The sequence below is a fragment of the Rattus norvegicus genome, chromosome 2, assembly GCF_036323735.1.
Source record: "Rattus norvegicus strain BN/NHsdMcwi chromosome 2, GRCr8, whole genome shotgun sequence".
Lineage (NCBI taxonomy): Eukaryota > Metazoa > Chordata > Mammalia > Rodentia > Muridae > Rattus > Rattus norvegicus.
Genome location: NC_086020.1, coordinates 62,775,127 through 62,795,968, shown reverse-complemented (window position 1 = coordinate 62,795,968; position 20,842 = coordinate 62,775,127). Strand labels below are relative to the sequence as shown.

Below are 20,842 nucleotides of genomic sequence, written 5' to 3'. Positions count from 1 at the left end.
TTTCTTTTGCTCAGCTCTACCCTCACCCTGCCTGGGTGAACTCTGGTGAACCCTGACCTCTGGTCCTCAGCTCATTGTTCCCTCTTTTGGATCCTGTGTTCCCTGCCTCTTTCTGCCTCAGCTTAATGTCATCTGCTCTGAGAGTTCCTCCTCATGAACCTCTGTGACAGTAACACAGTTCTAATCATCATTTACACTTTGTGAACTTGCAGTCCTTGCTTCCTTCACGAGGGCAGAGGCCCTGGCTGTCTTGTTCTTGTGCTTCTGGGCACACACAGTGACTTGTCTATTGCTACAGACTGAAGGTTTGTGGCCCACACTGAGGTGTTAAAATGCTAAACCCCAACACAACAACGCTGAGAACTGAGGGGTTTGAGCTAGACCATGGCAGTGTGGTCCTCATGAATAGGATTAGTGCCCTTGTAAGAGAAGACCCAGAAAGTTCCTCTCTTGTGAGGCTGTCCCTGAACCATAAGCAGGCTCTTCCTGATGTTTTCCTGGTTTGGGGTTTCTCAGTCTCCAGAACTGTGAAAAACTTTCTACTGTTTAACCAACACAGCCTACGGTATTTTGTTATAGAAGCTTGGATGGACTTAGGCAGCTGTAACAGTTGATCAATAAGTATTATTACTTGGATAAGTACCAAGGGATAATTTCTCAATAGTAAAAAACATGGTTGATGTGAAACGTATTATAAACGTGTACCCCAAATTTTATTTAAATCATTTAGTAAGCGGAACCATTGAGACAATAAACTTGGTCCAATGAGACTTCATAGGACAGAAGTCTCTGTAGAGTGGCTACTGGTGATTGGAGTCTGGGCCAGGTGTTTCCAGGTCCTGGGCCTCAGGAATGAAATAAAAGTTTACTCACATGGCAAAGTAGTGAGGGCACTTAATTCAAAGCATTGTAATATGACAGATCAGAAATTCAGTGTTGAGGTTGACAGAGGAAACATGAGTGAAGACACCCAAGGCCCCCACTTATTATTTGGGGCTTCTTTTCACGGGGTTCAAGATGGTTTGTTTGTGAAGGGACATCATTGGGGTGATTGTTTTGATTGACAGATTTAGTTATATAGCCACTTCCTCTATTGTGCGTGTCCCTTCCTGTGGTGGTTTGAATAAGAGCCCCCCGAGGCTCATCTATTTGGGTGCTTAGCCATCAGGCAGTGACACGACTTGAGGAGGCTTAGGAGGCACTTGTTAGAAAAGTGTGTCACTGGGGGCGACTGTGAGGCCTCAAAAGACCAACCTGGATCCAGTGTCTCTCTCTTCCAGTTGCCTGTGGATCGGAATGTAGACCTCTCAGCTCCTTCTCCAGCGCCATGTCTGCCTGCCCGCCACCATGTTCCCTGCCACGATGGTAACGGACTAAACTTCTGAAACTGTAATCATCCCCAACTAAATGTTTTTCTTTTTAAGAGTTGCCAGGGTCATGGTGTCTTTCTGCAGCGACAGAACCATGACTAAAACACTTCCTGTAATGCATCAGGTTTTAATCATATGTATATCCAATTATGTTTAGCCGTCAGTGATAGAGGAGGAATATCCCTAAGAGTTCACTTTGAAGACATCCGATCTGCCTATTTACATATGTACCGAAACTAGTCTGGGCCAGATTGTCCCATTTTTGTTACTGGATTGTTCTCAAGGAGTTATTAAAGGGGGTGACTAACTCCTACTGTTTAAAGCAGGTGAACTAGGGACGAATATGAGGGGGGCTTCTATCACTAATACGTTGCTTGTTGCATTGTTCAAGGAGGGGTGTGTGCATAGCCCATGCCAAATAGAATCCTAAATTGCTAAGCCATTCCCCATATGCGCCTGTCTCAGAGACAGGGAAGGCATTCTGAAATAAGTTAGCCAGCTTAGAAGTCTTATAGCTATCCTAGAGGCTAATTAGCTGCAGGCTTTGGAGTTATCTTTTTTATTGAATGGGAGTCATTGGCATATGTAACAGATTGCTCACCTCACAGAATCTGGCCTTTAATAATGATAATAATAATAATAATAATAATAATAATAGCTTTGGCCCTTAAACAGAATGAACAAGCAGTCCAACTGGAGGTTGATTTGTACAGCTCTGTTTCCCAAGAGCAAGGCACTAGATGCCTGCTTCCCTCAGACCAGCATCATTTGTCCCAGCATCCAGTTTTCAAGAGCCAGCCAGTGTTTTGCCTTCCTTGAAGTCTGGCCAGAGTTTTCCTTGCTCCTTATCAGGCAAACTGATACGGGCAGTTCATATCATCAGGATGATCAGCTGAGTGGTCACAAGCCTACAACCCTAGCCCTCCAGATGCAGAAGCAGGGGGAGAAGGAGTTTGAGGCTATCCTGGGCTACGTAAGACCTTGTATTAAAAACAACAACAACAACAACAACAACAACAAAAACCAAGTAGTACAGGCTGAGGATGTGACTAAGTTGGTAGAGTGCTTACCTAGCAGGCACAAAACCCTGGCTTCCATTCTCAGAACAGCAAACAGCAAGGCATGGTGCTACATGCCTATAATCCTCTAGAGTTTCTTGCAAGAACGTGTTCAAGGTCATCTTTGGCTACCTAGTGAATTCAAGGACAGCCTGAAACATGTTAGACCTTGTTCAGACCAAAGACACAAGCAAACAGTTGAAAACAACAACAAAGAATTGTTATCGAGTCCCAAGATTCCCCCTCAACCCCAGATTAGGATATCTGTTCCAAGACACTCTGTTATCTTTGTCAACTGAGTTTCCAGGCCATTCTTTTGGTTTTGTAGCTGTACATGAATCCCCAACTGGGGATTTCCAGAAATAACTGAGGGTGGGAAGGAGAATTTGAAGGTGGGAGCCCAGCTCCTGCAGTCAGCATGTGAACACCAGAGATCTGGCAAAGCAAGCAGGAACGGAAAGATGACCTCATTTGTATTCTGGCCAGCGAGCCCAGCTGCATGCTGGCTAGACAGGTATCAGAGGCATCTTCTCCCAGCTCTTGTTCCCCTAAGACACTACTCTGTAAATCAGGTCTGCAGACCAGCTTCCCGAGTAGGCCAATCCTCCAAATTTAGATCTTGCCTTTGTCAGGTAGAGAGCTAACTCAGAGGCCAAAGCACTAACCAGGGACTATGAGAAGAAAGCATTTTCAAAGCAAATAAAGACCCAAGCAGAGCAGAACACAGTCCCTTGAGCACACCAGTGGGGATCACTTGGCAAGAGGCATCTTGCCAGGGAATTAACACAAAACAAATCCCTCACAGCCCCTCGAGGGGAGTTTCAGAAAGAGTCAGCCCGGGAGGGTAGTGCAAGAGCTTACAGGAATTGCCTCACTTGCATTCGGATGTGGAGCCTCTGCTGCTGGGAAGGGGCACGCAGGATCAGAGTGTGATTACATCAGGGAGAGACTGTGGAGACAGCTCTCGGTCTTTTCCACGGCGCAGATGAGGTGCCCAAGGCACAGAAAGATTAAAGCCTCTGCCAAAGGCATGCAGTGGAGAACTGGGAGTAGAAATCTAGGTCACCAGTCTCCCAGTACAGGTGTTTCCAACCCTTGTGCCTTATAGATGAGCGAGGCATGGGGCGTGGCGTACACACGCACTTACTCTGGGTGATGGAGCACGGTTTCTGGTGCAGAGCTGAAGCATCAGTCAGCAAACAGCAGGATGAGATAAATGTGGTCCCAGTGCAGGGGAGCAGCATGTGACAGTGTGACAAGATGTATCAGCACAGGAACAATTAAAAGCAGCGCCATGGCAACCAGCATTCACTCTGGGCCTAGAGAGCGTGGGTATTTGCTGGTGCTGTTCAAGATGGCCTCTCATCCTCTGAGAAGCAATGCAGATGAGAGGCTCTGAAGTATACCACACAGAGAACGCAGCCACGCAGCCACGGCAGGGTCCATCTTCTTCACCAAGGGTTGGCGCTTTCAGTTTAACTCACAAGAGAAATAAACCCAGCAGCCTTGGGATTTCCCCTAGAATTACCATGTTTGTTGTAAAGAAAGGTTTTGTTTCCCCTTGGAGCAGTGTGCTGCAGTTTCAAAGTCCTCTGAGCACCAATGTTCCAACAAGGGGCTCAGAAGTGAGCAGAAGGGGAAGAACTCCCTCCCTCCCTCCTCCTTTTCCTTCTCCCTTTTCATTATTTGAGACAGGGTCTCAAACCGTAGCCCAAGCTGGCCTGAAACTTACCACGTGGCCCAGGCAAGCCTCAAACTTACAGGAACCTCCCCACCAGCCTCAGCTTTTGTGCTGAACTCACAAATGTGAGCAGCATGCCAGCTTCTAACATTGCAGGCTGTACCGCTGCTCCCTGCCCACACATCAATTAGCAACAACAGCAACAAGGCAAACATAAATCTTCAACGTGGCAGGAGACCAGGCAAAGGTGCGGCATGAGCTTCATCATTGGACCCCTGTGTTGGGCTGTGGGTCCTGCCCTGATTTTAACTTTGATGATTATACATATACTATATCCTGGGCACAGACCACTTGCTGTCTCAATATCTGCTCCCCTGGTTATTTTTTTTTTTCCGTTAGTTTTATTTTGGCGTCTCGGTACAGCCCAGGCCGTTCTTGAACTCAGGACCCTTCAGCTTCAGTTCTCCCAGCACGGGGTTCACAAGCGTGTACCACCATGCACAACTTCTCTCCCCATTTCACTGTGTTGCTTTACATTTCTAATGGGCACCTTGCCATGAAGACTCCCAGCTTCCCCGAGAAGCAGATGTGGTCCTCTGACCAGGCGGTTCATACTGCAAGTGGAAGTGCCACTTTCTGGGGTGTGCTTTTGACTCCAGGCTCCCTGCTGCTCCGGGCTGGCTTGCAGTTGGAGTCACGACGTCATCTTGGGACCCCGGAGATGAAGACAACTTCACAGGAATAGCAGACCAAGAGGACATGCCCCCCCCCACCAATTTAAAGAAATTGTTACTTATTTTATAACTACTTTAAAAACAAGAAAACTGGAGGCATCCAATCTGCCAACTGAAAGAAGCCAAGCCCGAGTAAAAATCCTTTTATAGCATGCCGTGCTGGGGACCAAACCCACTGAGCCATACCACTAGCTTCTGAACAAACTTCCTGGAGGACAGCTGCTCTGCCAGCTGTTTTTGTTGTTGTTGCCGAGTGGGGGTTCTGTCAGGGATAGTGGCTCACATCTGAAGTCCCAGCATGTGGGAAGCTGAGGCAGGGGGTTGGCTTCAAGTTTGAAGTCAGCCTAGGCTACGCAGTGAGTTTTAAGCCAGTCTGAGTGAGCTACAGCATAAGATGCTGTCTTACCTCCCTGCCAAAAGACTGGCGGTATTGAGTGGAGAAGAAGCTGATTAAGCTAATAAAAATGTAGACTTTATTAAGACAGTAATGGTAGCGTACACTAAATGCAAGAAGCGGGCATGTGCTTTCAAGAAGTGAGCTGCATCTTGGATGGCCCACTTTATGAACTCATTTTAACCAATGGGGAGGATCATTCATGAATTAACATAGGAAGAAATGGGGAAATGCCAAGAATGGGGTTTCCCCAGATTAGAGTTTGCTCCTCCTCTGTGCTCTTACCTGAATGAGCCTGGGGAGGGGGAGAGGGAAAGGGAGGGGAGGAAACCCATGATGAGTGGTGCTGTACCTGGACGGGTGGTTCTGGGTTGTATCACAAAGCAGGCTAAACAAGTTGTGGGAGTAAGCCAGGAGGCAGTGTTCCTCCATGACTTCTGCTTCTGTTCCTGCTCTGGGTTTTCTGAATGAGCAGGCATCTGGCTTCACTCAGGATGCAGAGAAGCCAGTGAGACAAAGGACAGTTAACATCGTCACAGTCATGTTGGTCCCAGCTGACTTGGAGCTCCTGTGTCTTCACTGTTCGAATGGTCACATGCTGTCTTACTGTAATGCAGTCCCATGTTGCATCAGCCTCCAGCCACTGGGTACTTTTCTTATTTTCTCTGTTTATCTTAGGGTTTTTACTGCTGAAACAAACCCACCAGGACCAAAAAGCAAGTTGAGGAAAGGGTTTGTTTGGCTTATACCTCCAGATCATAGTCCATCGCTGGAGGAAGTCAGGACAGGCACTCAGGCAGAGCAGGAACCGGTGGCAGGAGCTGATGCAGGGGTCATGGAGGGGCGCTTCACATGGATTTCTCAGTCTGTCTTCTTATAGAACTCAAGACTACCTGTTCAGGGATGTCATGGCACCACCCACCTTGGGCTGGGTCCTCCCCTCTTGATCACTAATTGAGAAAATGCCTTACAGTTGGATCTCATGGAGGCATTTTTCTCAACTGAGGCTCCTTGCTCTCTGAAAACACCTACCACCATCCAGTACATTAGCCAACCTATTCCTTCCCCATCCTCTAGAGATTTCTGTCTCCTAATCTCTAGGGGCTAAAGAGAACCACTCTCCATAAACACTTGCCGCAGACTTGGGCCTCGTGGCCTGGCCTACTGAGGTGAGTTGGAGGTGCTGCAAAGCTCCTAAGTTGGGAAGGAGAGAAACATTGTAGGATCATCATTTAGTGTGGGGCTGTTGAGGCCTAGAAGACACAAGTTTTGCAAGAAGGTTGAACACACGGGGATAAAATAGAAGGGGCAGAACAGCAGTTACCAGAGGTCCAAGGAAAAAAGGAACCAGCTTAGACTGGTAAGGCAGGGTGATGGTTTGTATATGCTTGGCCCAGCGAGTGGCACTGTTAGAAGGTGTGGCCCTGTTGGAGTAGGTGTGTCACTGTGGGTGTGGGCTTTAAGACTCTCCTCCTAGCTGCCTGGAAGTCAGTATTCTGCTAGTGGCCTTCAGATGAAGATGTAGAACTCTCAGCTCCTCCCGTACCATGCCTGCCTGGATGCATATTCCCACCTTGATAATAATAAACTGAACCTCTGAACCTGTAAGGCAGCCCCGATTAAATGTTGTCCTTTATGAGAGTTGCCTTGGTCACGGTGTCTGCTCATAGCAGTAAAACCCTGACTAAGACAGGCAGCTTTGATTATACAAATGGTGTTTGGGTCTAGGCAAGTAAAAAATTCAGAATTTTTGTCCTAAACTAAGAATAATTATTATAAATTATGGAGGATGCTAGAATTAGTTAGCTCTTTTGTTTTCCTGGAAGACAATTTGCTGGTGAGTAGACTTTATATTGGTGTGATGTTGTCCCAGCTAGGTGTTCAACTTGACATAGCTAGATGTCTGGGAAGAGGAGCCTCAGCTGAGAAAATGCTTCCTTCAGATGGAATGTAGGCGAGTCTGTTGAGCATTCTCTTGATTAATGACTGCTGTGGGGGGAAGGGGGAGAGGATGGGGGAGGGGGGAGGAAGAAGGGGGTAGGGGAGGAAACCCATTACGAGTGGTCCTGTACCTGGACAGGTGGTTCTGGGTTGTATCACAAAGCAGGCTAAGCAAGCTATGGGAGTAAGCCAGGAAACAGTGTTCCTCCATGACTCCTGCTTCTGTTCTTGCTCTGATTTCCCTCAGTCATTGGTTGGAACCCAGGATGCATAAGCCAAACAAACCCTTTCCTTCCCATGTTGCTTGTGGTCATGGTGTCTACCACAGTAACAGAAACCTAAATAAGACACATGCTGGAGTGGAGTCCAGCTCTTTGCTTTATATTATTATGCACTATGAGGATATTGTTGTGCTTTCCTGTCGGGCATTTAAGAATACACAGGTGAACAAAATTTACCTTTGGTTTTCAACTTTTCAGGTCAGCGAGGCTCCTTGGGAGTTACTTTTAGGGACTTAGATGGAGATTCTTGATTCCTTTGCTTTTTCCTCTACAAATTGTGCCACCTTCCAGGATGACTTAGGGTCTTGCTGCCTAGTGACCTTCCTTGGAAGCACTGAGAAACATTTGTTTCTCCAGGGAACATGTATGTATGTAGAGAATGTGTAATGGCTAAGACCCAGCCTCTAGGTGTCTATGGCATCTTTGGTTAACAAACTGGGCAATTAATGGGAGTGGTAGCATCTTCCTAGAGAGGCTGGTTGTCCTCTGGGCTTTAGCTGACCTTAGAGGCCAAGAGTCAAAACATCAACTAGCTTCTTAGTCCCTTTATCTTACTTGGTTTTGATCCAGAAGGCCAGTGTCACCAGTCAACAAAGCTTCAGAAGGTCCCAGATTAGACCTCAAAGAAAAATGTCAGTGGCAATGGGAGATGGAATTGACTGTTGCCACTCAGGCAATGTTGGGTAGGATCTTGGCTTATGTTTCAGAAAAGAATCCCAGAATGAGTCTGTGAGATCCTTAGCTTTAACTGTCAAGTTGACACAGTCTATAATCACTTGGTAAATGAGTCCCAGCAAGGGATTGCCCACATGACGTTGGCCTGTGGCCGTGTCTGTGGGGATTGTGAGGGCCCTATTCCCTAGGTGGAGGTGGTGGGGTGGGGTAGAGGTGGAGGAGGGGGAGGGGGAGGGGGAGGGAGAAGGGTTGTAGGGTAGGAGTGTAGGGGGTAGAGGTGGGGGCAGAAGTGTGGGGGTGGGGGTAGAGGTGGGGGCAGAAGTGTGGGGGTGGGGGTAGAGGTGTGGGGGCAGGCAGGGGTTGTCCTGAACTGTTGGAAGAGCAGAAAAATTTAGTTGAGCACAAGCAAACAGAACATTCTCTCTGCTTGACTGAATGAGATGTGACCAGCTGCCTCAAGCTCCTGCAGCTGTGTCTTCATCCCAAGGATGGGCTGTTACCTGAAACCGTGAGCTAAAACTCATCCCTTTCCTTCTAAGTCACTATTTGGATATTTTAATCACAGCAGCAGAAATAAAGCTACAAATTGGCTATTAAGTAAAGAAGGGCGTTGTTTTATTCTTTCTTTGTTTCTGTTTCTTTGTTTCTCTTTCTTTCTTTCTTTCTTTCTTTCTTTCTTTCTTTCTCTGTCTGTCTGTCTGTCTGTCTGTCTGTCTGTCTGTCTGTCTGTCTGTCTGTCTTTTTGACACAGAGTTTCTCTGTGTAGTCCTGGCTGCCCTAAAACTCAGTCTGTAGAACAAGCAGGCCTCAAACTCACAGATGGCTTCCTGCCTCTGCCTCCAGAGTGCTGGGATTTAAAGCTGTGCACCACCTCCAAGAGCTAAGAGGGGAGTATTTTGTTGTTTGTCTGTTTGCTTTTGCTTTTTTGAAACAAAGTTTCTCTGCGTAACCCTGGCTGTTCTGGAACTCACTTTATAGACCAGGCTGGCCTTGAACAAACAGAGATCTGCCTATTTCTGCACCCTAAATTCAGAAAGTTATTAAGTAAAGGAAAATGTTGAGTTTACTAAAAACTGAAGTATACATTCAAGGCAATGAGTAAGCACAGCTCCTCAAGAAAGTCATAGAAAAAAAAATCAGAATTAGTGAGATGGCTGGCAAAGAGGCTTTTCTCTGGGCCTAAAGACCAGACTTCTATTAGGGATCTCCTAAGATAGCAATCAAACTCCCTAGAGGAGAGAGAGAGAGAGAGAGAGAGAGAGAGAGAGAGAGAGAGAGAGAGAGAAGAAACTGGGCCCGGCATGGGTTTTCGAAATCTAAAAACCCACCCCCAAGGCACACCTCTTTCAACAAGGCCACATCCCCTAATCCTTCCCAAACAGTTCCACTAACTGGGGACCAAGCATTTAAACATTCCCATTCAAACCACCACAATAAGACACCACAACCTGTCTTATGACTTCCAACACGTCAGAAGTCTGAAACAGTTCCGCTGGGGTAGACTCAGTTGGCAGGGCTGTGATTTACTGGATGCCTCCTTTTGTGTTAGCTTTTGGAAGCCGTCTGCTTTGTCTGTGACTCCTCAAATCACCCCAGCTTCTGGCTTCCTCCATATCCTATGTCCGTCATCAAATGTGTTTCCTTCTCAGAAGGACACTTGTGATTTTAGTTTAGACCTAACAGATGACTCAGAATAATCTCATCTCAAGATCCTTAACCTGATCATGCATGGCAATGTCCCTTTTGCCATATAAGGTTGTGCCTAGGAGGTTTTAGTCTTTAGCATGTTGGTATTAGTCTATGAAAGTAACAACCACAACCACCACCACCCAACAACAAAAAGCCAAACAACTTGAATTTACTTCTTTGCCACAACACTCTATGTGGTTTTACAGGTCATCATGTGTACATACTGCTCTTTCCTTCTGCTGGCAAGTCCTAACTGATTTAAAAATGTCTTCTAAGTATCAGCTTGTGGATGACTGAGAGATGTAAATTATTTGCACCTTTGTATACTTGTGTGGATAAGATATCAAATATAAGGTCCACAATTTTACATGAAACACATCCTCATGAAGGATAATGTATGATAATCAAGTTGTCCTTCCATTTATTAAGTGCCTTTTGAATCACCTTTACTCCTGACTTTACCACAAAAGTCTGGAGTTGCAAATAGATATCTAAAAGGACCCCCAGTGCCCAGGAGACCTGGGATAACTGTGAGAGACAGCCAGTGTAAGTGAAGAGTTCTGTAACTATTATGGAAATGTGAGCTTCTGGGACCACACTCAGAGATGCTTTATGGATGCAAACGCCTGTTAAGCTTCAGGAAGTAGGAATCAGGAAGTAAACTACCAGAATCCATGCTGTCTGAGTAGCTCTCTTTTCCTCACAGTTTCTTCTAACACTGCCTTCTTTCACTTTCCTCTCTGTCCACATGACTGATGCAAGGCTAGACTTTTTGACTCCCTTACAGTTGGCAGTCCCCCTCCAGTGTGGTGAGGTCACCCCCTAATGTAGCTGCCATGGCCCAAGCAGCTGGGTTGGTAAGGCAAGAGGTCCTCATGCATGCTTCTCAGAAATGACATAAGGAAAGAGGAAGCAGGGGCAGCCTGATACACTGGTTAGGACTTGAGTCATTCATGTTAACTGCTGGTAGTCACTTTTGGGTGCCCCATTTTGCTCCTTTGCTGGGTTTCTAAGAGAGGGGAGCTCTCTGGGGGGGGGGGATTTGACAAAAGATGATATGCCCACCTCTCGAGAAGAGAAAGGAAAGGGAAACTACTTAAAGCGTAGTCCAGAGAGAGGGGAAGGAGGCAGCTTTACTGGGACAGTTGTATAGAAAGAGAAAGCTGAGAGAGAACAAACTAAGCATAAGTGAAGACAGAACGAGCCAGAGAATGAGAAGGAGCTAGGTGATTAGAATAGATTGCCAGAGTTAGTTTGAGGTTAGGCAGAACAATTCAGGAGAGGCTAAGAGAAGCCAGATTGAATCAGGCAGCTTGGAGAGGAGTTTGAGCCAGAACAACTGAGTTGAATCAGCCAGCCAGAGTTCAGAAAAAACAAAAACAAAAACAAAAACAACAACAACAAAACTAGGAAGGGGTGAGCAGCAAGTCTCAGAGGCTGAAAACATTCTAGGCCTAGATAAGATTGTAGGGAGGCTAGAAGCTTTCAGGACTAGGCCTAGGGTAGCAGACTGAGGCAGTAAGCCTTGGAGACGACTATTACATCAGGGGAATCAAAGTTCTTTTGACAGCTCCTACTCGATGAGATATCTAACAGAGAAGATTAGGGGGGGGGGATGGCTCAGTGGTTAAGAGCACTGACTGTTCTTCCAGAGGTCCTGAGTTCAAATCCCAGCAACCACATGGTGGCTCACAACCTTCTGTAATGGGATCTGATGCCCTCCTCAGGGCATCTGTGTCTGAGAACAGCTACAGTGTACCTATATATAATAAATAAATCTTTAAAAAAAAAAACAGAGAAGATTAGGAAACTCTAACCAAATTAAAACTTTTTTCCACTTTGCTAAATTGTTAGCAAGAATTTTTGAAAGTGATAACACACTGGCAAGATATTATTGTTAAATTCTCCTCAAGGAACAATGTGACTAAATAGGAATGCGGGAACAAAATCAGATTGTCAAGGCCAGGAGCAAGCTACTGTTTCCATAAACATATTCCTTATTTTGTGGTTGAGTGGACCCTACTTTCATGTTAATTTTTTAATAAATGTTAACCTCATTTGGGCCTATACTCTGCCATTCATTTATCCTATACACCATCCTAACCCCAGATTATGTATACACACAATTATATGGGCTTGAGGTAATTTTAAAATTAGCTAATTGACCAAAAATCATAAAACATGTCTTCCTGACAGCAGTCAGAATGTGTTCCAAATCCAAAGAGACTGTACCATATACTATCTTCCTGGTTATTATCCACTGGGTGAATAGTTTTAGAGTGGCTGTAGGTGCAACTATTCAAGATCTGCTCACCCTGAATTGAATGCATTGTTTTCACATCCATATCATTATTCTTCTTGTTGGAATTTGTGTTGTGGAAGAAACAGTCTACATTTACCCATCCTTGGACCGTATGAATTCCCTGGTACAAGTAGGGTCTCGATAATTAAATGTATGACAGATGCTTAACCACCTGAATGCTTCACTACCTTACAATTTTGTTCGGGAACAGTGCTTTTGTAATCTAAGTTTGTTACTCAATTTTTCAAATATAAGACTTGATTTGAGAGTGTGTTTTAATGTTATACATGAAATAAAAGCCAAAACTGAGAGAGAGAGAGAGAGAGAGAGAGAGAGAGAGAGAGAGAGAGAGAGAGAGAGAGAGACTCCCTGTTCTCCTCAGAGAGCCATGGAGCAGGCTGTCATGCAGTGGTGGAGCATGGGGCTGATACCAGGACAGACCCGGAAGCTTTTTGGACCTAGTAGGAGGAGCTTCTGCCCAGAAATAACAGACTGTCAAAAGTGAGAAGGGCTTGGTTTTACTCATGTGCATGCTTCTGCCTTGGTCTGTGGGCTCTTGCTGCAGGAAGGAAGAGGTGTGTGGCCCCTAAGGGACCATTGTTATTCCTTGAAACTCATATTATCCAATAGTTTTTAGAACTTTTTTCTTCCTTCCTTCCCTCCCTACCTCCCTTTTCCTCCTTTCCCTTCTCCTTTAGTTTCTTCAAGACAGGATTTCTTCCTATAGCCCTAGGCTGTCCTGGAACTCTCTCTGTTGAACTCAGAGATTCACCAGCCTCTGTCTACTGAGTGCTAGGGTTAAAGGTGTGTGCCACCATGACTGGCAAAGTTTAGAATTGTTTTATAGGAATTCATCTCTGTAGGACTGGCACTTCGGGTCAGAGGAATCTTGCATCTAGGAATACTGAACCCGACACATTGAGAAGGCTAAAGAAGTAGAAATCAATCACTGCTGTTGTAAAAAATACTTTAAAAATCCCAGCCTGAGTTCCTTCCCGCCTTAGACCCTCTATGTTCTGGGATGAAAGACACACACAGCCTTTATATTTTAATAAGCCTTAAGCAGCACAGTAGCTGGATGGCTGCCTGACCTCCATGTGGTTTGAATCCACTTCCCTACTGATAACTCCAAATTATTACTTACTAATTTCTACTACCATCTTGGCTGATCTTGACCCAATTAGGCAGCCCTCTGGGTCACGTTCTCTTGGCCCTTAGCCCACGGGGGTTCTCCTGCTCCTTCCTGCATGTTATTTTTCCATGGTGGCCCTTTCTCTCCTCTTTCCTGCACATCTTCTCTATCCTATAGCTACTGCTTCTCTCACCTCCTTCCCCTAAGCCCACCAAACTTCAACCCTACCTATTTCTCTTCTCCCCCAGTCATTGGCTGATGGTGTCTTTATTCACCAATCACAGTCAACTCCCCAGTTGGTCACAGGGGCTCTGTGCTCTTGTCTTGTCTTTGAGGCAAACAGTTTGGGGGCCCCAGATTGGCATTAGAATACAAGTGGCATTAGGCCAACTGCACACCGCCTATTTGCATCCAGTTCTTGCTGCTGGAACCGAACAGGGAAAAGGAAAAAGATGTCAGGGATCCCAGCACCAAGGAGACTAGAGCAGGAAGATCATGAGTTTGGTCTAACCTGGGGTATATTTAGGGGAAACCTTTAAATAATAAACCTTCTGTGTCTTTAAAAAAGTCACAGAAGACATTAATTTTTATAGTTCTGGAGGCTGAGAAGTCCAAGGGTGCCACATTTGTTGAGGACCTTCTGCCTAGCGGGGATTCTGCAGGGTACCATGTGGTGGGAAAGAAAAAACTTGCTGGTGTGAGTCTCTCTAAGAAGCCACTAACATGATCATGAGGGACTAAGCCCCAGGAACTGATTGTCTTCCAAAGGTCTCAGTTCCAAATACCATTAACATAGAACTTTGGGGGACTAAGTTTCTTAGTAAAAGAGCCAAAGAATCAGAATTTTTATAACACATTTTTTTAATTTTAAAGATCTATGTGAAGACTGTGGCAGTGGCAGTGATGATAGTAATGGTGGTTTTTGTGTTTTATCAAAAAGGAAAGGGAGCCAGGGATATGTTTGGTAATGTGAGGTATGGTGAGGTGGACAAGGGTGGCTTTGCGGTGAGGCATCTCTTACCCCTGAGGTACCAGTCTCATGATGGTATAGTATGGAGTAGAGTTGCACTCCTGAGGTAAGGCCACTATGGGGTCTTACAACATTTTGGTGCATTGTCTGGGAACTATGCTCCCCCCACACCACAATTGGCGAAGAGATCAGAGGTAAGCTCGAGCAAATCTGTGTTCTGTGTTAATTTCTGTTTTGTCTCTGTGTCATGTTGTCTCATCTTTGTTTCATGTTGTCTTATGTTGTCTGCGTCTGCTGTCTGAAGGGTTCCACTCCCTTCAGAGGGGGGTTCGAGTCCCCCCTGGAGAGGGGTTAGAGTCCCCTCCGTGGTTGATGTGGGTCCCATGAAGTGCTGCAAAGAGAAAATGAGGAAGAGAAAAAGCTGAGAGCTTATATCAAAATAGGTTCTCCACCTCCCCTTGGTTGTCCACCCTGCTTCCCTCTCTGTTGGGCCCCCTAGTAGGCCTTCTTTTGGTTATATCTTTTGGCCCCTGAGCATTTAATTGTTTAATCAGCTTTGCTAAACAACAGGTAGATAATATGGCAGCAAAACCTATTCAGGTATATTATCATAGGCTAGCTATGGAGGATACTTTTGGTGAGGGCCAAGCTCACATACATATCTCCTCCCAGCCTAGGAAAGGACATTTTTGTCCTTCAGCCAAATGAGGCCAACATTCTTTTCTGCCTGCTGTCCTGATGCCTTTGCTGAAACATCAACGAATCATCACCCCTGCGTGCTGAGCTGGACAGTCAATGACGGGTAAGAGACTGATATATATGTGGCCTAAGACAGGAGTGCCGCCATTCGCTGCTGCCTTATCCCATGATGGACCCTGGCCACAAGATTCTCTTGGCCATGTGACAAATATCACTCCAACCCAAGACAGACACAGTTCCCGAGGGGCTCATTCCAGGACAGCACAGCCATTTGGTCACCTTTTCATTTGACTACAAGGAAGGGGGAGATGTTGAGAGTGATGCCCTTGAACCCTCTATTATTGATGTTAATATTATGATTAGAGTTAAGTATGACTGGTTTCATGGAAAATCCCCAGCCAGCTGCAGAAGACTAATACAAATCTGGTGGTCAGGATGAATAATGATATGATAAAGTTCTGACCTTGCTGAGAAATATATCTGATGTCAAGATGCCCAACATGACAAACCTGTAACCTTTCTGAAAAACCAACATCCTATTTTCAGCAGCTGACCTCATGAATACTGTGTCCTTGGCCTGAGTAAATGTTTCCCACTTCCCCTCCCTCTGTTACCCCTGTTATGGTATAAATTCAGCCTTGGGAAAAAATAAAATTGCTACCTTGATCAAACTCTTGTCTTGGCGTCCTTCTTCACGTCTCTTGTCCCCCATTCTCTTCCAGGTACCCTCAGCACCCTCGTTGACAATTTAGGGCATGGGAGAGTTAAGGGAGTAGAGACAGGGAGAGGGAGAGGGAGAAGCAGAGGGAGAGGCAGAGAGAGAGGGGAGGAGTAGAGGTTGGACATGAACACAAGGAGAGAGATGGGGGAGGGGAATGGGGAGAGAAGGGACTGAGAGGGAAGAGGGTGAGGAGTGAGTGAGGAGGGGGCAAGCAGCCAGGTAACTGGGGGCGGAGTCTAGAAGAAATTGATGGTGATTCCAGTAGCAACTATGGTAGCGGTATTGATTGTGGTGGTGTCAGTGACTGTAGTGATTTATGGTGGTGTTTGTGATGGTGGTGGTCACTGGTGATGATTGTGGTTACAGGGATAATTATGGCATTAGGAGCAAAGGCATATTTAGATCTGTCCATGCAGTCATGTGTCCATGAAGGCACCTGACAAAAATGGCCCCCACCTACCAGTTTATCAAAGTCGCTCCTTGGATGAACCTCATTTCTGTCAACTTGGTGCTTTGGATGGCATGGCCTCTGTGAGTCTATGCTGCTCTGGAGGTTTGTCTGCTGGCAGCCCTCTGCTCTGAAACAATTCCAGCACAGAGCTGCAGCCTCCAGGCTTCCCTCTTGTTAGTCCTGCTTCTCCCTTTACTCACCATAAAGCAAGCTCTAAGATATATCTGACCATAGAGCTATTAAGGACTCAGGCGCTTGGAGGCTGTGGTCAGAGAGTTTTACCTTCCTCTCTGTCCATCTCTTTTAATCTTGTCTAGTTTTCCATCTGTGCCTATCCCTACTGCATGGAAATGAGCAATAGGTAAAATAGAAAAAACACAAATCAATCAAGGACATTATTGCTGCAGGATATTTGATCACATTATGAACCCTGAGATTATGTTGCTTACTGGAAAAACCCATTTCTAGTTGTGTGTGGCTCAGCCCTTAGCACACACCTTGAGTCCCTCTGGCTGGAATGCAGATGTGCCCTTAGTACACACCTTTAATCCCAAACAATGAAGGTAAACTTAAGTTTGTAGAAGGAAGCATTGTGTCTAATTGTGAGGCAGACGAAGTGATGAATCAGAGAGAGATTTGACAGAATGGGATCTGCCCAGCTCTCTCAAGAAGAGAGAGACATGAGAGGCTACTTAAGAGAGAGTAGCACAGAGAAAGAGAAGGAGAGAAAGGAGGTAGCTTTACTGGGACAGTTATACAGAGACAGGTTGCAGAGAGAACGAGCTAGACACAGGTGAGGACAGAACGAGTCAGAAGAGGAGGAGAAGCAGATTGGCAGAGTTAGTTTCAGACCAAGCAGAGCAAAAAGTCAGAGGTAGATAGAGAAGCCAGAGTGAACCAGTCAGCTTGGAGAGGAGTTTGAGCCGGAACAGCTGAATTGAACCAGCCGGAGATCAGAAAGAATTATGAAGGAGCCAGCTCATTCAGCAGCAAGTCTCGAGGCTGAAAACATTCTAGGTCTAGATTAGATTGTATGGTGGCTAGAAGCTTCTGGAACTAGGCCTAGGTTAGCAGACAGAGGCAGTAAGCCTCAGAGATGGCTATAACATCAGGGAATAAAAGTTAGTTTCACATATTGCGCTGTATGTACATACTCAGGAACTTCAGGTCATCTGTCTGGAACCAATAGTTACAACATCCGGAATCATCACTGTCTATGACCTTTTTAAAGCCACAGCCAAAGTTGACTGGGTTAAGCGCATTCTGGGCAATTCCCAGGCACGCGAATGCTTGAGGGCCGTCTGGTCCCAGCTTCAGCTGAGTTACCTATTGAGTTTAATGTTGAGCAGGCCTGGCTCTTCAATACACATCAATGTGTGTTCAGGTGATGGTGCTGAATGGCGAGATCTCAAATCGTTCACACCGGACTCTAGTGATGCTGTAGCTTTTGGTTGGAGGACCATACCCAGGCTGGCCAAATCTGCACTGATGTTCCTTTGTGTCCCTGCAAGACTGTTTCAAAACTGCTCAAGTTCCTGGTGCCCGGTGGTTCACATGCTCTGGGGTGGAGACTGCAATCCTATGCCTCTTCACCCCCTGAGAGCTACCTAGACTCTCTCTACCTAGGGGTTATCCTGACTTCTCATACAAGCCTCCTCCTTACCCCTCCTTAGCTGATTCCTCTTACCCTGACCCATATGCTACATCCTTGCCCTAATAAGGGGACCTGTATCCTCATGACCTGAGCTTGTCACCGTGTGGGTCTACTCAAATTAAAGACAAAGAATTGAATATCTGTAGATTTCAACATGCTAAATCAGAAAGTCCTCCTTGTTCTTTGGAGAAGGAAGTGTGTGAGACTTGAACAAGTAAGGAAAAGTGGTTAAGGAGCTGCCTTTTCTCTTTTGGACACCAGTATAATTTCCAACACTGCGTGCTATATTCCTGTAATATCTTCAACCTTGAGAGAAGAACCAAGGCTGCAAAGAGAGCTGGCTTTTGATATAGGTGGAGGGCAACAGGGAACCCTATTCTTGCCTGCACAGAATGTACTCATCCTCCCAGTGCTTGGGGTGTGCTTATGGGATGGGGTGGGGCTATAGAATAGAGTAGTGGTGAGAGTCTCTTGTTCACTTTGGAGAACTTCTGATGTCCAGACTAGCACGCCTTTAATCCCCGTTAAAAATAAGAAAGCAGGCTGAAAGGAGAGGATTGAGAAGAGGCTGACCTGTGATTCTCTTCTGACATAGTCACCTGTCATCATCCATGCAGAATGCTCCTGTCAAACTAAATAACAGAGAGTGGCTTTCCATGGGGACAGGCTTAATGGGGAAGAGTACTGACCAGCAATGCCATGGCAACTGTGGGCACATTAAGAGAGGCAGAGAGAAGCAAGGGTTTTTGAAGGTAAAATGGGGAGAGCACATAAATTGTTTCAAGGCGAAGAGAACATTGACTATGGACTTATTGTGGGAATTGACGTCAGTTCAATGATGGACAATGTCCCAGGCAATTGTTTATGTCCTGTGACTCAAGTACCAAGGTACAGTTTGTAAAGTCACTTGTAAATGTTCTGATTACAGGCCTTAGTTCTGATTAGAGCCCTTCAATGGGTCTTTGTGATGTAGGACCCCACCTCCAGCCCCCTTCTCAGTCTCCTGACTCTTTGAGCTTTTCAAAATGGCACCATGTTGGTATGGGCAGCATCGGCAGTTTAATCATGGAATCATCCAGCAGCAGTCAGTGAACTCAATGGCAATGAGTCTAGCAAAAGCTTCCTGGCTGCAGTGTTGCTGAAATGTGGCATCAGTTCAGAGTGAGATCTCCTGAGCCTAGGAAGGAAGCTATGGACAGCGCTATTCCCATGGCACTGCCTCCAGGAGCACAGGCATGGGAAGTGTTCTGTGGAAAGCTCAGCTGGCATCCTCTGGGGAAGTGTGACAGTGACTCCACATCCCACCTGAGGGCCTGATTCACAAGGGCCTGGGTGTGTGTGTCCATGAGCGTGTGCATGCACTTGTTTCTCCTTTCATTTTTTTCTAGCAAACTATATTTTAATATATCCTTTGTACAATTTTTAAAAAATATATTTATTCATTATATATGAGTACACTGTAGCTGTCTTCAGACACACCAGAAGAGGGCATCAGATCTCATTACAGATGGTTGTGAGCCACCATGTGGTTGCTGGGATTTGAACTCAGGACCTCTGGAAGAGCAGTCAGTGCTCCTAACCACTGAGCCATCTCTCCAGCCCCTATAATTTTTTTTTTTACTTAGTTCTTTTGGGAAGCAAGCCTTAGCACAACTGTTTAAAGTATCTTCATTTGGCAAAATCTTTTCATTCATCATAAAAATTCATTCACTTGGTAAATACTTACTGAACAACTACTATAGACCATAACATGTACTGTTTTAAGCTCTAGGTAGACAGTGTGAATAAGACCGACAGGGTCTTCACAGAACTCCAAAGTAGTTCAAATAGTTTAAAAAGGAGAGTAGAGCTTTCTGGATCTTAAGATTCTGTGGTTTGGTTCTAAGTGCTGTGGTTGCCACAGGAACAGATTGGGAATCCCTGTTCTTAGGATCCTAGATTGGGGAGAAATAAAGTTGACACAGGCTTTTTAGGTTTCTTATTGATAAAATGGGGGCATGGATACCTACCTCAGGTCTCAGCATGAGTTGCAAAAAAAAAAAAAAGAACCAGACCACCACCACCACCACCACCACCACCACCACCACCACCCCCCACAAACCAAAGCACGTGAGCCATGGTCTCCAGCGCCTGGCACTTAGCTGGAGCCATCTCTTCTGTTTCCTGATAGGTTCAAGATCCCTGTCATTGGTTGGGGTCAAGTTGGGGAAAATATGAACATGTCTGGAGGGGTCTTGAAAAATGGACACAAGGTTCAGTTGAATAATAAAGAACATGAAACAAAGAATCAAGAAGATGCTCTGCCTCCTCCACAGGATAAGGGCTGCAGGTGTACAGTGGGGCAGCTGCTCCAGGACTTCCTCAAAAAGCTAAACAGAACTCACCATATGACTCAGTAATTCCACTCCTAGACACACCCGAGAGAGCACATACACTACACTAAAACCTATATACAAAAGTATGACTCCTTTAAACACAAACATACATTACATTAAAACCTATATATAAATGTATACATCACCATTAAGCACAAAGGCCAAAATTAGTAACAACCCAAGTCCACATCAACTACTGAATGAATAAAATACTATGTGTATGTATATGTCAATTTTAAAAAGTTAAGAATAGCGGAATACTACTCAGCCATAAAAGTAATGAAGCCTTGCATACAATAACATGGATAGATCTGAAAAACAAAGATGAAAAAGTTAGACATATAGTTATTCTGTCACTTATACAAAATGTCTAGAATAAGAAAATATGTAGAATCGAATTAGTTTAGCATGGTTTTAAACAGGCTATGGTAGAGCACACTTGTAAACCCAGCATTCCGTAGGTAGAGGCAGGATAGGAGGCTAAGGTTATCCTCAACGACAGAGTAAGTTAGAGGCCAGCCTGAGCTACAAGAGACCATGTCTTAAAAAGACCATCAGTACGTTTTATACAATCTAGGAACTAAGAAAATGCTACCAGCCTGTGCTGCCTCAGTTGGAACACACGCAGGCTGCAGAGAGAGTGCAGCTGGCTTCAGATGACAAATCTTGCTTGAGCCTCTTCCTTTGCGGCAGCTTCTAGGCAAAGAAGAAGAGG

General features: G+C 45.5%; 1 long non-coding RNA gene across 3 annotated transcripts in view; it reads left to right on the top strand.

Annotated features, from left to right (window-relative positions):
• Positions 1-15,597, top strand: part of LOC134485601 (uncharacterized) — a 98,016-nt gene extending 82,419 nt beyond the window's left edge. For 2 of the 3 annotated variants that reach the window (XR_010063762.1, XR_010063760.1), the window contains exon 7: positions 14,900-15,597. This is a non-coding gene — a long non-coding RNA (uncharacterized LOC134485601). Of the gene's footprint in view, positions 1-1,280; positions 7,210-14,899 lie in introns of those variants that run through there. The other variant, XR_010063764.1, reaches the window with a different exon arrangement.
• The last annotated feature ends 5,245 nt before the right edge of the window (positions 15,598-20,842 follow it).